This window comes from Mytilus galloprovincialis, chromosome 10 (genome assembly GCF_965363235.1).
Source record: "Mytilus galloprovincialis chromosome 10, xbMytGall1.hap1.1, whole genome shotgun sequence".
In the NCBI taxonomy this organism is placed as follows: Eukaryota; Metazoa; Mollusca; class Bivalvia; order Mytilida; family Mytilidae; genus Mytilus; species Mytilus galloprovincialis.
This window is the reverse complement of record NC_134847.1, coordinates 4,111,460-4,132,098: the sequence shown is the minus strand read 5'-3', so window position 1 is coordinate 4,132,098 and position 20,639 is coordinate 4,111,460. Positions and strand designations below refer to the sequence as shown.

Genomic DNA, 20,639 nt, shown 5'->3' with positions numbered 1-20,639 from the left:
ATGCATATGTGTCGCATATGACATTGACCTTGTATGTCATTCAATCTTTTTTGAAATGACAAACAGGAATGAATATGGTTTAGGCGTTGGTATCTCAATCTTTTACAAGTTCTCAAAACACACACAAGAGGGTGTGGGATGACCCTAGGGACTACCCCTATTTTCATTTGATTTTTTATATTGTCTTATATATGAGGGGGAGGACAGGGGGGTACCCTTCTCCCACCCCTCTTCTCCTTATTTTTTTTGATTTACCGGAAAAAAAGAGAGATATTTTATTTTTTCATATTTTATTTTTTCTCCAACTTTTTCTCCTTTCTCCCAGCCTTCCTCTCCTTTCTCCTACCCCCTTTCTCCTTTCTTCCACCCCTTTCTCCTACCCCCTTTCTCCCTGTCTCCCTTATCCCTGTCCTCCCCCTCATATATGGTTTATGGATGGGGATCTCGGCCGTTATCAAGTTTTCAAACAGGAGGGGGTTGGGGACCCCAGTGACTTCCCCTATATTTCATTTGATTTGTTATATTGTCCAATACATGAATATATATGGTTGAGGGGTGGGGCTCTCATCTGTTTCTAAGTTATCAAATCAAACAGGAGTGGGTAGGGTGATCCTAAGGACTCTCCCTATATTTCATTGGATTAGTTCTCATACATTAATATATATGGTTTAATTTAAAGGTTTATCTTGACTGTTTCCAATTTCTCAATCAGGTGACTGCAGGGACTCCCCCTCTATTTCATTTAATTTAGAGTTGGGGATCCCAACTTTTTCAAAGTTCTTCAACATGAGGGGTAGGGTGACAACAGGGACTTCCCCTATATTTCATTTGATTTGTTATATATATAGTCTTTATATACATGAGTATATATGGTTAAGGGGTGATGATCTCGAATGTTTCCAAGTTTTCAAACAGGAGGGTGTACAGTGACCATAGGGACCCCCTTATAATTCATTTGATTTGTAATATTGTCCCATACATAAATATATATATTGTTTAAGATTGTGGATCTCGACCATTATAAATTCTCAAACAGATAGGGGTAGAGTGGCCCCACGAACTCCACCTATATTTCATGATTTGTTATATTGTCCCCTACATAAATATATATGGTTTAGGGGTGGGGATCTTGACCGTTACCAAGTTTTGGTCATTTTTGACTCTTGTGGATAGTTGTCTCATTGGCAATCATACCACATCTTTTTTTTATATAAGAAACTTCCAGCTATTTTAACTGATTTATCAAAATTGAGAAGACAAAAATACCCCTTGAAATTGCAGTAATATGTTCAACTTGAAAAGCATTTAACATGCATTACCAACATTTATCACTGATAAAAAAAAATTATACTGTTACCAGGAAAATATATATTGTTAAATAAACTGTTCCCAACTGTCACAATGTATTGGATTTTCACATTCAAATTGGTGTACAAATTATTTTCTGCTTTTTCTTTCTTTTACATATGTCTTTCGGTTTTCAATTCTAGTGTTTATATTTATTTACCATGCATAGATGTATTTTGTTACCCTTATCCGCTTCCGGAATCGGATCCAATATTGTAATCTCGCGGCAGCCATTTTGGTTTCAATGTTGGTTTATACGACCGCATAATGAAATTTTAACACAAGGTTTATGACCACAAAAGAAAGGTTGGGATTGCTTTTTGGGAGTTTTGGTCCCAACATTTTAGGAATTAGGGGCCAAAAAGGGACCCAAATAAGCATTTTTCTTGGTTTTCGCACCATAACTTTAGTATAAGTTAATAGAAATCTATGAAATTTAAACACAAGGTTTATGACCATAAAAGGAAGGTTGGTATTGATTTTGGGAGTTTTGGTCCCAACAGTTTAGGAATAAAGGGCCAAAAAAGGGACCCAAATAAGCATTTTTCTTGGTTTTCGCACCATAACTTTAGTATAAGTTAATAGAAATCTATGAAATTTAAACACAAGGTTTATGACCATAAAAGGAAGGTTGGTATTGATTTTGGGAGTTTTGGTCCCAACAGTTTAGGAATAAAGGGCCAAAAAGGGACCCAAATAAGCATTTTTCTTGGTTTTCGCACCATAACTTTAGTATAAGTTAATAGAAATCTATGAAATTTAAACACAAGGTTTATGACCATGAAAGGAAGGTTGGTATTGATTTTGGGAGTTTTGGTCCCAACAGTTTAGGAATAAAGGGCCCAAAGGGTCCAAATTAAACTTTGTTTGATTTCATCAAAAATTGAATAATTGGGGTTCTTTGATATGCCGAATCTAACTGTGTATGTAGATTCTTAATTTTTGGTCCAGTTTTCAAATTGGTCTACATTAAGGTCCAAAGGGTCCAAAATTAAACTTAGTTTGATTTTAACAAAAAATGAATCCTTGGGGTTCTTTGATATGCTGAATCTTAAAATGTACTTAGATTTTTTATTATTGGCCCAGTTTTCGAGTTGGTCTAAATCGGGGTCCAAAATCAAACTTTGTTTGATTTCATAAAAAATTGAATAATTGGGGTTCTTTGATATGCCAAATCTAACTGTGTATGTAGATTCTTAATTTTTGGTCCCGTTTTAAAATTGGTCTATATTAAAGTCCAAAGTGTCCAAATTAAACTAAGTTTTATTTTAACAAAAATTCTTTCTTGTGCCTCTTTGATATGCTGAATCTAAACATGTACTTAGATTTTTTATTATGGGCCCAGTTTTCAAGTTGGTCCAAATCAGGATCCAAAATTATTATATTAAGTATTGTGCAATAGCAAGAAATTTTCAATTGCACAGTATTCAGCAATAGCAAGAAATCTTCAATTGCACAGTATTGTGCAATAGGAAGAAATCTTCAATTGCACAGTATTGTGCAATAGCAAATATTTTCAATTGCACCGTATTGCACAATAGCAAGAAATATCTAATTGCACAATATTGTTCAATAGCAAGAAATTCCAATTGGATTTCAATTGGAGTTATCTTTCTTTGTCCATAATAGTAGTTGAATCAACTTAAATCATTGTTTTATACAATATACAATGTATATTCACTTTTACTACCAACTGATAGATTAAAACAATCTTTACCATTCAGTGATAACAAGCACTTTTTTACATTTTGTTATTTTATGATGTATTTAAATGAGTAGTTATTGTTGCAAACTTCATTAGAAATTTGAATTGAGATCAGTTTCGAAATAAGGGAAAGGGGGATGTGAAAAAAAAATTGGGGGGGTCAATTTTTTTCATTTCAGATTTCATAAATAAAAAGAAAATTTCTTCAAACATTTTTTTGAGAGGATTAATATTCAACAGCATAGTGAATTGCTCAAAGGCAAATTTTTTTTTAAAGTTCATTAGACCACATTCATTCTGTGTCAGAAACCTATGCTGTGTCAACTATTTTTGACAGATAGTGAGATACGATTTTACTCGGATTTACACATTATTTATCGGCGATTTTATGTATAAAGCTAGCGGTTGAATAAATTGAACATCGCTGTCATGAATAGTAATGATGGAAATAAGTTTGAGATCGTTTATTAGGAAATTTCTCATTAAAAGTTTGTACGATCACGAAAAATAAATGAATTAAATTGGATTTAAAAATTACAGACAGTCTACCCTCTCGGTCTTAATGATAATATCATGGGAATTGGCAATATATCAAGAACCGATTATGTTAACATTTTGGATATAGTTTCTGAAACTGTTCTTAAAAATCGTTCTCATGGACGCAGAAAAAATCGCAATCAGGCAAAGAAAATTTCGGACCAACCATACAAATATTTTGGACCTAATTTCTATTTCAAAAAACAACGGCAGACATTATCTGTTAACCAAGCTTTGTTCTTTACCTATACATAAATTAAATTAAATTTTAGAGGATTGCAACACAATTTCATATTACAGTCCTAAGTATGAAATTGTCCAAATTATAATGGCATATTGTTATTCTAAACTGTTTCCAAAAATTGATCGCCCTGAAGATCATAAAAAAACATTTTATTAAAATAAAGTATGTCAATAAAGGTTTTGATTTTGTAAATATTGCCGGTATTTTTAACGACCATTCTGTTAAAGACCAAATTCCTGGATATTTTGATAATACTGAACTCCCTCTCATTTGTTATATTTACAAGAAATCTACCCGAAAATATGTGTTTAATTATATCCAATTGTGTAAAGATGTAAATATCACTGAAAATACACCTATGTCGTGAAATTGCAGTAATTCAGAATACACCTATGGCCCAATTTCCCATTTCGACTCACTCCGTGCCTACTGTTTGAAATGGGTAAAACGGGAAAAAGCTGACAAAAAATCTTTGGACTCTTTTTTTAATTCAGTAATTAAGATAGTTGATATTCGACTACAACATTTTAAAGAACATTTTACCATAACAAAAACTATAAAAACCCTATTTCGCGTTTCAAAAATAAACTAACAGAACTAGCCAAGGAATTTGTTATTTCCCGGCTGATAAAGCTGCTGATAATATCATTATTGTTTGACGTAAATTTTATATAGAGGATCTGTAAAAGGAAATCACGAATTCACCAACATTCCAACTGACTTCATTTTCAGAAAACGACATATGTAACAAACATAAACTTTTAGCTACTTCTTTACAAGCAGAACCAAACACAATGAAAGTCCCAACTATGTACTGGCTTCCGAAGCTGCACAAAAAACCTTACAAATATAGATTTATTTCATCTTCTAGCCATTGTTCAACTACTAAATTGTCTGTTTTACTTACTAGTACACTTGGTACAATAAAAAACCTGATAATAAATTGTTCAAATAAGGCCTTTGAAAATAGTGGAATTAATTACTTTTGGAGTGTCAAAAACTTGATACTTGATAAATTGCATGCATATATTGGTGATTTTGAATCTGTTCAAAGTTTTGATTTTTCTACCCTATATACCACTTTGCCTCATATTCTTATTAAGAAAAAATTCACATCCCTAATTAACTGGGCATTTAAAAAGTCGGAATGCGAGTACATATGTTCAAACTCTTTAAGATCATATTTTTAGTAGCAATAAACAAAAGAACTATGTCAATTGGACATGCTTTGATACTATTTATGCACTTGAATTTTTACTTGATAACATTTTTGTTCGCTTTGGAGATTCCGTATATCGTCAAGTTATTGGAATTCAAATGGGGACTAACTGTGCACCACTTATTGCGGACCTGTTTTTGTATTGTTATGAGTTACAATTTATGACTAAAATTAGCAAAGACCCATCAAAACAACATTTGATACAAAAATTTAACAATACTTTTATATATTTGGATGATATATTGGCTCTCAATAATGACGACTTCAGTATGTATACTAAAGAAATTTATCCTGTAGAACTTACTTTAAATAAAGCTAATGATAACAATGACCACTGCCCTTTCCTCGATCTTGATATCTATATCATAAACGGGAAGCTTAATACAAAAAATTATGATAAAAGAGATGATTTTTCATTTCCTATTGTTAATTATCCATTTTTAGATGGTGACGTTCCCTTGTCACCATCTTATGGTGTTTATATATCTCAACTTATACGATTCGCTCGTGTATGTAACAACGTATTAGATTTTAGCGAGAGAAATTTATGTATTACTGAAAACTATTACACCAGGGTTTTCGATATCACAAACTGGTCAAAACATTTACTAAATTTTATCACCGGTATAAGGAAATAATTCGTAAATATAACTCAACATGCAGACATCTTATACGTTCAGGGATTTCACATCCAATTTTTTATGGAAATATTCTTTATAAAGCACAAAAATGTCAGTATTCACCTCAGAAACTAACGAAACCTTTAAATAGACTTATTAAAAGGGGATATAGTTACGATACTGTTGTCAGGTCATTAAAGATTGCATATTTTGGCTTTAACATTGATTCACTGATAGGGTCTTTGCATCGGAACTAAACACATTTATTTCTAAAAAAAAACAGTTGTTGGCATGACACGGGTTATTTTCTTCCCATATATTTTATGATAGTATGATACTAAACCCCTAACGGGAGGGATTGTACCTGATATTCATATGATGAAGACATAATCTTTCAATCAGTTTAATTGAGGTCTGGAGCTGGCATGTCAGTTAACTGCTAGTAGTCTGTTGTTATTTATGTATTATTGTCATTTTATTTATTTTCTTTTGTTACATCTTTTGACATCGGAATCGGACTTCTCTTGAACTGAATTTTAATGTGCGTATTGTTATTCTTTTACTTTTCTACATTGGCTAGAGGTATAGGGGGAGGGTTGAGATCTCATAAACATGTTTAACCCCGCCGCAATTTTGCGCCTGTCCCAAGTCAGGAGCCTCTGGCCTTTTTTAGTCTTGTATGATTTTAAATTTTAGTTTCTTGTGTATAATTCGGAGTTTAGTATGACGTCCATTATCACTGTACTATTATGCATATTTTTAGGGGCCAGCTGAAGGACACCTACGGGTGCGGGAATTCTCGCTACATTGAAGACCCTTTGGTTGCCTTCGGCTGTTGTCTGCTCTTTGGTCAGGTGGTTGTCGCTTTGACATATTCACCATTTCCTTTCTCAATTTTATTTGGTAAAGATGTTTGCAAAGTTATTTTTTTTATATTCTTTCAAGGTCTGTCGGGCATAACGTGCGTAGCTAGTAACCAAGTAAAAAGTCCGACTGCAAAAGTGGAAGCTCGCAGACCTCGGACCACCTTTAATTTGAACCCCTGCGTCCAAATTGAAAAGATACGAAAATTTCGTCTTCTTTTAAATTCAAAATTGCCGCCAACAACGTGATCAGTTGAACTTATATACGTAGTTGACTACGTATTGACGACAAACAATATTCCTACGACTTTTGCAATTTGGGAAATCTTAACTACTTGTCTTTAGAAATTTTCGGCGATTAGATATTTCATACATTTGTTCTTTGACATCTTAGCCAAAAGCTCAGGGGATAATAAACTACATAAGGATTCCTAATGTGCTCTACTTCCTATGTGCAACTTTAAAACTTTTGGGGAAATCGACGATCATTTAAGGTTTTTCTGGTCATATTTTTTGTAATCCAGAATGAAAAGTATAAAAAAACCTGTCCAATAAGTTACAAATAATATAGTAGCCAGCTAGATGATAACAATGGCACGTATTTCAGCATGCTCGCATAAGGCAGCTTAACTGCCTAACAAAAAAATATCATAGCACAATAATACGGGGATGTATAAATATCAATCCACTCGAAAATTTTGATGTTAAAATATACAAACACAACAAAAAAGAACACTTTAACACGTAAGATTATAAACAACGTCGGTACCTAGAATCTGTACTTCAAGACCATCCTGTATTATTTGTAAAATCGATACGGAATATTTATCAACAGGGTTTTGATATCTTCGAATGAACTTTTTTTTTAAAGGATGCCATGTTCTTTGACATAACCCTAGCATGCCTAGTTCATCAACTTTCTGCTCGGACACTGGTAATGTTTTAAAAAGTCTGAGTAGCACCTTCAAGCTCATATATGTCCCAAATTCAGTTCAATTATGTGTATTGCTGATAAGGTGATTGATATTTCAAAATTATAATTGTCTCGTTTGCTTAGATTCTTTATGCTGAGATGACCACTTGATATGTAAAATTCGAGGTAATTGCATAAAAATTGTCGGTAAAAGCCGGGTACATTTGACCATGACCTCATTTTAATGAATTAATGGTCAGATATAAGGTTTTCTACGTTAAGTCGTGTATTTAGAATCTCATCAATAGGCCAACTATATCTGGTGTACCAAATCATTATAAGATGTACATGTCTGTCCGGCATGCATCATATGGCACTACCCCAATTTCATGGTTCATTTACCAAAATGCAGGTTTCATGATTATATTTTATATCAATAAAAAAATGAAGGTGATCTATTTTTGTTGTATGGAATTATTGGTATGTGCATGTACATGTTGGACGGGAAAGGTTTATCTTGATTATTACGGATGATTAATAATGATATGATTATGTGATACCTATATTTATATTCATACCTTTATTTACAATATTCTCAATACAAAATTAATCGTGATCAGTAAAGCGAGACATTCAAGCGTGTGCACTCGAATTACCACTTTTTTGCATTAATGCCTTTAATCTTCATAACAATCGAGATGGAAAGAAACTTTAAATAACATGAACGATTAACGCGACAAGGTAGGTCAAAAGTGTCGGAAATCGTTAGTAAACCTTTTTTTGAGACAGAGATTCTAAATGACGATTTTCACTGAGTTTTTGCCATTTAACTTGCAAAGCTTAAAAGATAGGTATAAACTTTAAAGAAAAATGACCAACAAGAAAAGATGTACAGATTGTGTCAACTCTGCTGTAGATTTTCAGTTGAATCATTATTAAGAGTCACATTTCTTCTTATAGAAATTACTGCCCTTCAGTTACAATTTGTGATTTTGTCAAAAACTCTATAAATAAAGGTATACTAAATTATGTATGTTTGTCATGTTGGTTCACACATCGTTGTCAATATAATGGAATATTATGCGACTGGCATACAAGTGAGATGTTTAGCTAAGTATCATACCAGATTTAATCCACCATTATCTTCTTAAGAACATGCTTGTACTAAGCTAGTCAGGAATATGGAAGCTGCTGTCCATTCGTTTGATGTGTTTAACCTTTTGATTTTGACATTTGAGTAGGGACTTTCCCTTATTTTATGAGTGCTCATTATTGAAGATGCACATAGACCAGGTGATCGACACATACAGTATGTTTAAGGTCTCTTGCTGTTAATTATGTATGCATTGGCGACGCTTATCTTGATTCTCCTTATCTCACTGTTACTTAAATTAATTCGATTCCCTAGATATATGTTTTCCTTCGTTACTGTATGACACAGAATGTGAACATCAGTAAAATAATATAACCAGTGGCGGATTCAGAAAATTTCCTAAGGGGGTCCCTAATTAAGCTCTGATAATGGGCTTATTGATATTTTCCACACCGTTTTTAATTGATGAAAACAGCATTAAAACAAAAACAAACAAAACAAGTATAATATCCCTGCAGACACATTGTAACTTGCTTTCGTTGTTTTACATTTCTAGCTTTATCGTTCAACCAGTGTAAAGTGTGACCTTTAGTTGTTTCTTTTTGCACATAGTGTCTTGGATGGGGAGTTGTTTTGGCTTTCATACCACATCTTCTGATTCTATTATGTCTCATATTCAAAACGTTAAACAAAAATACAAGAGCCAAATATGAATTCTGGCGTTGTATTTTTACAGTTTTATTGTAGTTATATACAATTCAGATATTAAACAAATAAGGTAGGAGTGCGAACGGAAATAAACATTGTTACCTTTTTTTCCATGTTGGTCATCAGTTAATGTATCTTACCTGAGACTACTATAACACAGTAGAGACACAATAGTGTTATAGTAGTCTCAGATCTTACAAACACATTTAAAAAGTGCAACGTGAAAATTCTTTAAGAGATGCATTTCAACAGTGCCGACTGTCATTCTTGTTATTCAAAAGCCCTTTTGTCAAAGAAGTAGGTTCAGTAAGACCCTTTTTAGCCCCAAAATTTAGCAGTTTTATAAAGTTGTTAAAATGTAGAATTGGAAAGAAGAAAGATATGGGCTGTTTTTGTCAATATAATGCACATTAATAGGGTACTCTCATCATTAAGATATGCTAAATTACTGAAATCCTCGAAATGTTTGCATTTTGGTTTATTTTAGACGGTTTCCGTTTGAAATGGAAGTGGCCGCATTTGTGGTCATTCTTCATATCTAAATGTTAGTTGTATTTGATGATAATGCATAACATATATAAAGGTTGAGAATGAACACCGATGCGCCCACTTTCATTTTTGACAAAAACCATCTGAAAAGTGACATATTATGACATATTTAATAGATTTTTCATATCTTATCTTGAATTGGAGCGTTTTTAGTGACTAAATCAATTAAAATATTTCGCACATACTAATTGATTCGACTAAAGTAGACACCTAGATCAAATTCATTCGTTCAAAGTGTGTTAATTTACGTTATTTTGTTATTTTGATTGAATTAAGCCTTCCAATTGATATTTATCGTGTGTTTATCTATGTTGTAATGTTATACTATTGTTCAGAAAAAGGGAGAACGTTTGGTACCATTAAAACGTTTAATCCAGCTGCAAATGTTTGCATCTGTCCTAAATCAGGAATCTGATGTACAGTAGTTGCCGTTTGTTTATGTAGTTTATACGTGTTTCTCGTTTTTCTTTTTTTTTTAATACAGATTAGACCGTTGCTTTCCCTTTTCAATGGTTTTACAGTAGTAATTTTGGTGCCCTTTATAGCTGGTTGGTCGGTGTGAGCCAAGGCTCCGTGTTGAAGGCCGTACAATGACCTATAATGGTTTACTTTTATAAATTGTTATTTGAATGGAGAGTTGTCTCATTTGCACTCATGCCACATGTACACAAGTGTTTAAAAAGTGTTCAAAATCTTTTGTCAGATGAACCTGAAATTTGAGTCCATAATCGGCACTTAACGGAAATACTCCTTTACGTATACAAAGCGGCGTTCTCACAAAAACCTCAAACAAGTGTTAAAGTTATCCCAAGTATTGTAATTGTAATATACATGTTATTCTTTATCAATGAATCTTTCAGAGTTAGCTGATTGTTTAAATAATAAAAATTGACTCTTTTTTATCTCTTGTTCTCGAAATATGAAATGTAATAACGTATCATTTAACGTTATACAAAACCGCGGTTTCGTTTCGATTTGCAACTAACATTTTCTTGGTAGATGTGTCATAATGCAGAACCTGTGGATTCACCAGTCCATCTTTACTTGATAAAAGTTGTCTGTAGCGTTGTCCATCAGGCGAGATGACGACCACATTGCGAGAAGTATATCCCACTACAAACACGTTACCATCATTGTCTACAGAAATACCGAATGGACAGCTCAGAACATTTTTATCACAGAACGTCCACAGTATGTTACCATGGTAATCACAACAGGTTATACTATGATTGTCACTGTTTGTGTAGAACAGTTTGTCACCGAATGTTGTAACGTACGCTAAGGACGAAAGTTTGTTATTGGTAACAGTTGTAATGGATTCATCACTAAGACAAATCTTCTGTAGTCCTTTCTCTTTGGCACAATAAATCAAATGTCCTTCTATGTATGCTACCCCATCAATGGCTGACGTAACTTCGATTGTTTTCTTTAATTTTTTGTTCTTTGTGTCGATTATTTTTATCTCCTTTTGATTAGCAAATGTGACAGCAATACAATCATCACCGATAAATGCCACATCAAATGTAGGTCCAATATTATCTATTTCGAAATCCTTTGATCCGTCAGCCTTGAATATGATTGTTTTGTCTTGTTTATAACAAGCGAATACCATCCTACCATCTGGGAGCAGTGAACAACCGTGGACATTTGACAACGATGTATTGATACGTTTCTGTAACGTCAATGTCAGGTTATCGATATTTTTGGTCGGAATAGCTACCATAATCTGAGCTTGTTTTTGCTTCCGTTTCTTGATAGACAAATTGCATGGTTCACAACTAACATTAATTTCTCCAAACTTCTGCACGCTGGCTGTGATTTGCGCAAAAGACTTGGTAAATTGGCATGAAATATTGACTCGGTTTGTGGTGTCACTCTTTATAATTGAGTGAAGGAATTTTTCGGCACCGGAAATATCTGTTTCGAAATGTTTTATGGCCAAAAATGCTTGCAGTTCGGATGCATGCTGTTTTATATTAGCAACGGTTTCTTTGAATTCTGTTATCTCTCTTTCCTTTGTTTTAAGATCAGTTAACAATTTCTGTATTTTGCTGTTCTCTTTTTCTTCGGTTGCTATTAATTCTTTCAACAAATCATCCTGAAGTTCATCGAGATGACGATAAATCTTTGTCCTGGTTTGTTTTATTTCTTCTTCAATTTCCCTTTTCTGTTTTTCTAACGATGTTAAATTATCTTCCCTGTTAGTTTTAATTAGTTTAATATTCTCAGCGACTTCCAGCAGGGTTTGTTCGATTTCGTAAAATGCATTTGAAGTTTTGACGTTTGTTATGAGTTCATTGATGTCGGTCAAACCTTTACAATCATTATGAGACTTCACACATTTCTTACAGCACGGACAATCGTGCTTTCTACAGAAAAGCTCGTATTTCTCATTATGTTTGTTACAGATCGTGGCGATTTGGAGAATGTCTTTTGGTAATTTCTTGTATTCTGCGATGGAAACAGTTTCGTGGTTTCTTGATGCCTTTGAAATACTATGATGTTCCCTACAACCTCCGCATAGTCCTTCCTCACATTCAGAACACCATACTACTGATGGCTTGGTAACCTGACGATAATCGCAGACACCACAATTACTCCATTTACTGGCCATGTTTCTGCAACATATATAACACAAATTGAAAGTGCATGTATTACTATAAGTAATACATAAAATGTTATTTTAAGGGAAAAATTCTTTTTCACGATTTCGAGAAAATATGTGACAACATTTATTATTGTGATAACCAATTTACAAAAATATGTGATGAGTAATTTCTACAGATAGAATCGCGATAACGAATTTAATCTGAAAGACAATTCGTCAGTGTAGTTCAGTATTTGTGCTGTTTTGTAACGAATCATATAATATGTGACCCTTCATATGTGATCACGATGTTTTATTCGTGCATGGTAGCGAATTGAATCCGTACCGACGAATTGGATTCGTACAGTAACTTGGCGAATTAATTTCTTTATGACGAATTCTGCAATGACTTATTCCTAAGATTTGTTATAAAAAATTGCATTCCAAGACATAGAATAACTAAATCGGTAGTATTGTTCATACTTTTTCTATGCAGTCTTAATATTAACCGTAAACAAAAATGAAATCAAAATAGGTAACCAAAATTTTATTAAATACAAAAAACATTAGTAATACATTCAACATGTTTAAACATATAAATCTTGTGAAAGACACAAAACGAAAGTTGATAAGACAAATAAAAAAATCAAGACATTGGTGCGTGTGTGTGTATATATGTGTGTGTCTGTCTAAGTTTTTTTGTTTGTGTAATGATTATTGAATGTATATTTTACAGGAAACAATTGAAACAAAGTACATACCTCAATCAAAATAAACTGTAAATATATCCTTATATGTCTACGTAAAAGGTAGATGGTCACGTGATTTAAATATGTTAAGTCAGGGCACATAACCCTTCGCATGATTGAATCGGGATACTTTTACCAGAGACATATAATACAATTATATGTCTCTGCTTTTACATATGTTGTAAAATGAACACATAGAAAATACAAATGATTAATTTGATTTGGTTTTGATGCATATTTCAAATTTCAAATATGTATTTTTGACAAAGAGCAATTGAAAACAGAAAGTGTACCTAAGATTCTATAAAAAATGTGGTTATAGTAAATATAAAATGCGTATATTAATAGGATACCGATGTTCAAAAGTCATATTAACTCGATTGAGATTGACATCGAACCTCCAACCAATTCATGAAGGGTACACTGATACCCGCGGTAGCCCGCTAGCACGGCCGTCCACGTCCCTTTACCCGCGGTAGCCCGCTATCAGGTCGACCACGTACACTGATACCCGCGGTATTTATATAAGTTTTTCTTGTTTCCGAATCCCTGTATTTCATATTGTATAATTATATTTTGTGCACTTCTTGAAATAAAATATTGTTTAAACTAACCAATTCATGATGGTGACCGTTAAACTTATTTAGTGTAGATTTCAGTCGTCCTTCTTCATATCTCTGTTGGCACATATTTTTTTAATTTAGGAAATCCCCTGTTCATGAATTTAATAAGAAATGCAATTGTCATGAGATGGAACTGAGAAATTGGTAGTTGGCAATTGAAAAGTTGAAATCTTCACGTCCTAAATCATTCTAGTTCCAGTTATAGTCAATATCGAAGAAAACATCGCAATGTAAAAAAAGATCTAAATTCTAGTTTCGGTAATAACCTGAATTCGTAAGTTCACTGGAATAAGGGTCATTGTCAAAAAAAACATGCAAAATATGTTAGTTGTTCTTTTTAAGTCACAGACATGAAAATATATCGAAATAACACTTGAATATATTAGTTATGAACGTTTTGTGATACACTATATAGAGTTTATTTAGTCGTGAGCCTAAATCCATCAATTGGAAATACAACTTTAAAATTTTGATGGGTCCAGTCAAGGATTGTGCCAGGCAATGGGCCGAAAGCAAACTGACAATGACAAAAAAATAAAAAAGACAAACGACCAAAAGACAAACTGTTCATAAAACACAACACAGAAAACTAAAGACAAAGAAACAATCATACTCTTTCAAATGATATTTTAATGTTATCGAAATAATTGAGTATTGCATCATCATGCACTTTTTTTCTTATTTCGAATTCATTACTCATCTATAAGGTATTATCGAAAATAATATTTCATTCCGTGGTTGTTAATTTATCGTTTAGAATTTCCCTTGGAGTTCTGTATTTTTGTTATTTTAGTCTTCCGTTTAGAATACTTTCCTCGGAGTTCGGTAATTCTGTTATTTTGCTTTATCTCTAAGCAAATGGCAAAACGATAACCTCAAACACACTTATAACGAATGGATAACAACTGCCGTGTTCCTGACTTTGTACAGGCATTTTCGTCTGTAGAAAAATGGTGCATTAAACCTGGTTTTATAACTAGCTTAACCTCTCACTTGTCACATTAAATTCCATTATATTGACAACGATGTGTGACCAAGATAAACAGACAAAATAGGTAAAATGTCAAAAAGGGACACAGCAGTCAACATTGCGTTATAATCTAAATCACTTTAAAAAAATGATGGCATCAAAGAAAAACAAAAAGGTAAATAGACAGAGCAAATTAGCATAAAAGAAAGACAAGAATACAAGTACACAATTAACATAGTAAAATAACACAATGATTTTATTTCAAGATCATCGTGTATTTATATTTGTGAAGTTGATAGTGAATATTTATCAAGAAGGTCTCGGTAACCTCCGATGAACTTTTATAGAAAAGGGACGAGAAGTTCTTTGACATATTACCCATGGCTTATCAACTTTCTGCTCAGACATTGGTGACGTTTTACAAAGTGAGTAGCAAATACAAGCTTTTGAATACTGAATTAGTTGGGAAATGTAGATCTTATATGCAGGTGAAGTTGGTGTATCGCTTACATGACTAAGGTGGTAAAATTTCAAAATTATAATCATCTCGTTTGTCATAGATACCGTTTATGTCAAATTTGAGGTATATGTCTAAAAATGAGGTAATGGAAGCCATATCTGTTGTTTCTTTAAGTTCAAACTCTTGGGAAATATCAATGAAATCCTATCAGAAAAGTTTGGATTTTTAATTGAAATAACAATGATCATTAAAAGAGGGACGAAAGATACCAAAGGGACAGTCAAACTCGTAAATCTAAAACAAACTGACAACGCCATGGCTAAAAATGAAAAAGACAAACAGAAAAACAATAGTACACATGACACAACATAGAAAACTAAAGAATAAACAACACGAACCCCACCAAAAACTAGGGGTGATCTCAGGTGCTCCGGAAGGGTAAGCAGATCCTGCTCCACATGCGGCACCCGTCGTGTTGCTTATGTGATTATAAATTCGGTAGGTCAAATTCATGAAAGGGAAGGGGATTGTAGTTACGACGTAAGGAACATATCCGATATCATTTGTGAAACGGTTATTCCATAACGGTCAACCAACTCGTGATGGCGTCCGTAAAATTTACGAAGGGATGATTTCAACTTCACCATTTGGAACTCTTGGTTTAATAGCTTCCTTGTGAGCAGTAACCCTCTATCAAGAAAATCATGATAGGAAATGCAAGCACGGGAATATCGTATCAATTGGGAGATATATAATTTATCTAAATGTGAAATCAAATGATCTAGCTTATTTGTTCTTATTGTATTTGAAAAGTGTCTTAAGGAACACCGACTTATTTTAAATCTAATGTCATATGAAACTTCAAATTAAAAAAAAAGGATGCATATGTTTTTATAAATAAATGGCTACTTTTTTTTATTATTATAAAACTAAAGTTCATATACTTTTTTCTGAAGAAACTTATTTAATTTGTTCAAATTAAAAAAAAAAAAAATTATTGTTGGCTTCCAGACAACAATTCACCGACATATTTTCCGTATGCAATTACCTCGGCGTGGCCTTTCTCTTAAAATTAAGGTGATCGCAATAAGTGCTGAAGTGAAAACCAAATTGGCAGAGAGAGTCAGCAAACGTTAACATCTCTCCGTCATCGAAATAAACAAGCTATATCTTATTCATGTTATTGTACATGTGATTTCCTGAATATCAATGCTTCTTTGTTGGTTGTTGACAATCGGTTAAATTCAGCTTCATTAATTAGGTGCCATATTTTCACAACAACACTGACCAAGAGAAATATTTTTGGGCTCGTTCACAGAAGACATAGTAACTTTTATGATATATGCATCATTTTTTTTCATAAATAAGGCCGTTAGTTTTCTCGTTTGGATTGTTTTACATTGTCTTATCGGGGCCTTTTATAGCTGACTATATGCGGTATGGGGTTTGCTCATTGTTGAAGGCCGTACGGTGACCTATAATTGTTAATGTTTGTGTTATTTTGGTCTTTTGTGGATAGTTGTCTCATTGGCAATCATACCACATCTTCTTTTTTATATCGTTTCATGTGACTTTTAGAAGAGGTCGGCAAGGAGAGGCGCACACTTCTTTTTTTTGTGTATATATTTAAATTTTCATATGAGTAAGTCAAAACGAACAATTTTATCGATAAAGTTGACGGCCTGGAAGACCGAGAGACCCGCGGTAGCTCGCCCGCGTCTAACGTGCGGCTTCCCGATGAAAATTTCACCCACGTAAAAATTTTTTTATCGAGGGTATAGTTTGCCGGCCTGGATGGTCGAGAGACCCACGGTAGCTCGCCTGCGTCTAACGTGCGGCTTCCCGATGAAAATTTCACCCACGTAAACAAAATTTATCGAGGGTATAGTTTGCCGGCCTGGTTGGTCGAGAGACCCGCGGTAGCTCGCCTGCGTCTAACGTGCGGCTTCCCGATGAAAATTTCACCCACGTAAAAATTTTTTATCGAGGGTATGGTTTGCCGGCCTGGATGGTCGAGAGACCCGCGGTAGCTCGCCTGCGTCTAACGTGTGCGGCTTCCCGATGAAAATTTAACCCACGTGAAAATTTTTTATCGAGGGTATAGTTTGCCGGCCTGGTTGGTCGAGAGACCCGCGGTAGCTCGCCTGCGTCTAACGTGCGGCTTCCCGATGAAAATTTCACCCCCGTAAATTTTTTATACCGAGGGTATTGTTTGCCGGCCTGGTTGGTCGAGAGACCCGCGGTAGCTCGCCTGCGTCTAACGTGCGGCTTCCCGATGAAAATTTCACCCACGTAAATTTTTTTTATCGAGGGTATGGTTTGCCGGCCTGGATGGTCGAGAGACCCGCGGTAGCTCGCCTGCGTCTAACGTGCGGCTTCCCGAAGAAAATTTCACCCTCGTTAAATTTTTTTACCGAGGGTATAGTTTGACGGCCTAGATGGTCGAGAGACCCGCGGTAGCCTGTCCGCGTCTAACGTGCGGCTTCCCGATGAACAATTCACCCACGTAAAGATTTTTTACCGAGGGTATAGTTTGCCGGCCTGGTTGGTCGAGAGACCCGTGGAAGCCTGTCCGCGTCTAACGTGCAACATCCCGATGAAAATTTCACCCTCGTAAATTTTTTTTACCGAGGGTCTAGTTTGACGGCCTAGATGGTCGAGAGACCCGCGGTAGCCTGTCCGCGTCTAACGTGCGGCTTTCCGATGAAAATTTCACCCTCGTTAATTTTTTTACCGAGGGTATAGTTTGCCGGCCTGGATGGTCGAGAGACCCACGGTAGCCTGTCCGCGTCTTACGTGCGGCTTCCCGATGAAAATTTCACCCTTGTAAAATTTTTTTTACCGAGGGTATAGTTTGACGGCCTCGATGGTCGAGAGACCCGCGGTAGCCTGTCCGCGTCTAACGTGCGGCTTCCCAATGAAAATTTCACCCTTGTATATTTTTTTTTACCGAGGGTATAGTTTGACGGCCTCGATGGTCGAGAGACCCGCGGTAGCCTGTCCGCATCTAACGTGCGGCTTCCCGATGAAAATTTCACCCTTGTAAATTTTTTTTACCGAGGGTATAGTTTGACGGCCTCGATGGTCGAGAGACCCGCGGTAGCCTGTCCGCGTCTAACGTGCGGCTTCCCGATGAAAATTTCACCCTTGTAAATTTTTTTTTACCGCGGGTATGGTTTGACGGCCTCGATGGTCGAGAGACCCGCGGTAGCCTGTCCGCGTCTAACGTGCGGCTTCCCGATGAAAATTTCACCCTTGTAAATTTTTTTTTACCGAGGGTATGGTTTGACGGCCTCGATGGTCGAGAGACCCGCGGTAGCCTGTCCGCGTCTAACGTGCGGCTTCCCGATGAAAATTTCACCCTTGTAAATTTTTTTTACCGAGGGTATAGTTTGACGGCCTCGATGGTCGAGAGACCCGCGGTAGCCTGTCCGCGTCTAACGTGCGGCTTCCCGATGAAAATTTCACCCTTGTAAAAACAGCGTTATCCAAAAATCCTGGGGAGAACACTGCATGTACAAGGATTTAGATTTTTGATATTTTGACCCAGTGGTCAAATTGATCCACATTCATGAGGTCTAAAGGATCCAAAATTGAACTTTATTTGATTTCATCAAAAAATTATTTCTTGTGGTTCTTTGATATGCTGAATCTAACCATGCATGTATTTATATTTTGGATATTGGACCATAAAAGGTAAATGTCCAATTTAAAATTATTAAGTTTAACTATTTAATTACAGTCCAAATTCAGAGCTGCATCAAGCTTGCATGTTGTTTCCATACTTGCCCCATCTGTTCAGGGTTCGACCGCTGCAGTCGTATGAAGCTGCACCATGTGGGACATTTTATTAAAGAGTGTATCTTTTTTTTTCATTTCCATTTGTTGTACCCCAAGTGTGTACGTTATTACATTCTTACTTTCCACAAAATAAAAGAGAAGATCTGATTAGGGCTTAATCTAGTCTTAAATTTGAAGGACATCTGGTGAAAATATCTATTTCATTTTTTAAACACTTTTTAACTTCAGTATAACATGTACATGTATAAGGTATAATGTAGCTCTCAAAGATAAACAAAAAAGCCTTACTGTGACCTACATGTATACTATATATCCATATCCATTTGTCTCCGGGGGATAGTTGTCTCATTCGCAATCACAATGCATCCACTGGTCTCTGGGGAATATTTGTCTTATTGGCAATCACACCACATCAATAAGTCTTTGGGAGATGCAACATTCGGGGATCTCCTTGGATGAAAATTTAACAATGGAGGAACTTTCACCATGGCATAATACAGAGTCTAGATCAATGCATGGTGTAATCGAAAATATTTTATTCCTACATTTCCATGTAATAAATTATGGCCAAACTGATATATTGCATATTATATTTATCTAATTATTGAATAGCCATTGATTGTTACTAATGACAATAGTAGTTGTTATCAGTTGTTTCAGTTGGCAAATATGCTATTAATCATTACAACTCTATGTACATTTTTGTAACCTCTATGACAATAGCCAAATTAAAGAAATTCACGGTTTAATTTCACCTGATTTATGATACCATTGCATCATTTTAGAAAGATGTTAAAATGAGACCCCCACCCTTTAAAACTTGAAATACCCTGTTATTAGCCCATCTTCAAAATTCATGATCAACAGCCATTCCCATAAACAATTTGTAGGTAAAACACTGACCTACAAATGTATATGTAAAATACAGAGTGATATTTCAGAGTGAACCACTCAGAGTCAGAATCACCAGCAAGAGTGATTTTTACCTGAATCACCTTGGCCAAGTTCGGATGGAACTCGAGTACTGACTCTAGTTCCATATGAACGGTAAATAATTTTGAAGAGTAAGGACTCTAGATTACCGGAAATACAAGGCCCCTTCTCTGAATATGCTTACATTCAAATTTGATTGGATTGACGTAATAACATCCGGGATATCGAGTCGATCTCTAGTAACCCTGCCACAACCCAGGGCTCATTGAGTTCTAATGGTGGGAAAGCTATATCCAATCATAACAGGTGTTATATATGACCATGTCAATCCTATCTACTCTAGATATCCATCCGAACTTGTATACTCTGCTACAATTGTATTGTTTTGAAGATTACATGACAACAAATGAGAATTATATTCTAGGTTCTGTCAATAACATAGTGAGATAATTCTATGAATTATTCATTTCCTTCATCACTTAATGTTCCATGATATATATTGCATATTGATCTACAGACAAAATGATCATCAAATTAATTAATCGAATCGCTATGCATTTTTTAGTAGTAATATTTCACCATTGGAAACTAGATAATGTCATTTAACTCGCAAGTGTTATTTTCATTTTATTATTAAATGGGACTTTGCATCGGAGGGAAGCGTTAATTTAAATTTTTGAAATTAAATCTAAAGAGTTTATTATTTTTGTTTTGATTA

General features: G+C 34.8%; 1 protein-coding gene and 1 long non-coding RNA gene across 3 annotated transcripts in view; one reads left to right on the top strand and one right to left on the bottom strand.

The window, feature by feature from the left end:
- Nucleotides 1-20,639, top strand: part of LOC143049677 (uncharacterized) — a 79,361-nt gene that overhangs the window by 37,224 nt on the left and 21,498 nt on the right. The window lies entirely within an intron of this gene.
- Nucleotides 10,595-13,202, bottom strand: LOC143049679 (uncharacterized). The gene is made up of 2 exons (XR_012970287.1): nucleotides 13,147-13,202; nucleotides 10,595-12,416 (listed from the first exon to the last, which is right to left on the bottom strand). It is a non-coding gene; the product is annotated as an uncharacterized LOC143049679 (long non-coding RNA).